The sequence below is a fragment of the Hyaena hyaena genome, unplaced genomic scaffold (assembly GCF_003009895.1).
Source record: "Hyaena hyaena isolate Hyena2069 unplaced genomic scaffold, ASM300989v1 scaffold_979, whole genome shotgun sequence".
NCBI lineage: Eukaryota > Metazoa > Chordata > Mammalia > Carnivora > Hyaenidae > Hyaena > Hyaena hyaena.
Window position 1 is genome coordinate 604,911 of NW_024081613.1, and position 1,503 is coordinate 606,413.

Here is a 1,503-nt window from a genome sequence, read left to right on the forward strand (position 1 = left end):
CCATGGTGATAAATTTTGTCAATGCCATTGATATACCCTTGCTGTGATGTGCTGAGAATGGCATTTCGCCTTGGTGGCCTTTCTCCCATAAACTTTTAATCTCAATCTAATAATGAGAAAAACATCAGGCAAATCCCAAATGTGGGACCGTCTACAAGAAACCTAAGCAATCAGTATTCCTTAAAACCATGAAAGTCAGCAAAGGCAAACAAATTCCAAGAAGCTGTCACAATCACAAAGAATTCAGGGAGTCCTGATGATTAAATGTGATTTGGTGTCCTGATTTAGATTCTGGAATAGAGAAACACATTATGCAAAAACTAAGGATATCTCCATAAGGTAAAGTGTTTAGTTAATAATTATGTGCCAATATCAGTTCAGTAATGATTATAAATTAACCATAATAAAGTAAGTAACAGAGGAAACTGAATGGAGATGAAATAGTAACCCTCTGTACTATTTTCATGTATTTCTGTAAATTTAAATCTATTCTAATGTAAAACCTCATTAAGTAACTAAGACATTCCATATAAAGTCTTAATACATAGTAATAGGATATATAAATTCTAAAATATGAAGAATAGAATCGGGGGAATTTTGAACATAGAGAAATAGATGAAACTAAAAAGAAATAAAAATAAAATTTAAGTACAAACACATCAAAATTTAAGGAAGATGGCTTAAGTTGTACTCAGAAATGGGTATATAGCTCTAGAAGTAATTTCATGAAACAATAAAACATTGTATAAAAATAAGTAGTAGCAGTCAATGCAGGTGAGAGTAAGTGCAATTGTCCACTTAATAAAGTGCTATAATAAATACAAATCATTAATATAATAATATAAACAATGTAATGGTTATAAGTTGCTATAATATTGCAAATTCAGATAATAATAATGTCTATTTTTTAAAAATATGAATATACTTTGGCCATAGAATTTTATTTTAAGGACATATGGTACATAAAATATTATTAATACATAATAATCTGTGAACAGAAATACATATTGCAGAATTTCAATAACAAAAATACTATAGACAAGTTAAAGTCCTCTGATATTGAACTTGTTTGTTTTGCTTTCAGATTTAGTGATATGTGGCAAGCATAGAATAAACTAGTCCTACATTTATTAATGTGGAAAGGTTTTTCTGACATATTTTAAAGTAAGAGTTAGGGTAATCTTTTGAAATGATAAAATTTTCTGGCTAAAACCAAAAGAGAAGGGGGGGGGAGGAGGAAGAATAAGTTTCTAGAATCATTACTATGCACAATCAAATAAGCTGCATTTATAAATGTCATTCTAAAGGAGAATTTGACAATATACAACAGTGAGATACACAAGGTCATATATTCAGTCAAGTGAGTATTCTAGCAATATGTACTAAACAAATAATCCCGAATGATTACAAGCATTAACTATAGTATATTCAATGTAATTTTGAATGTAATGGCAAAAGCTCAAATAAACCTTACAGATTTAGCTAAATAAACCATACCAATAA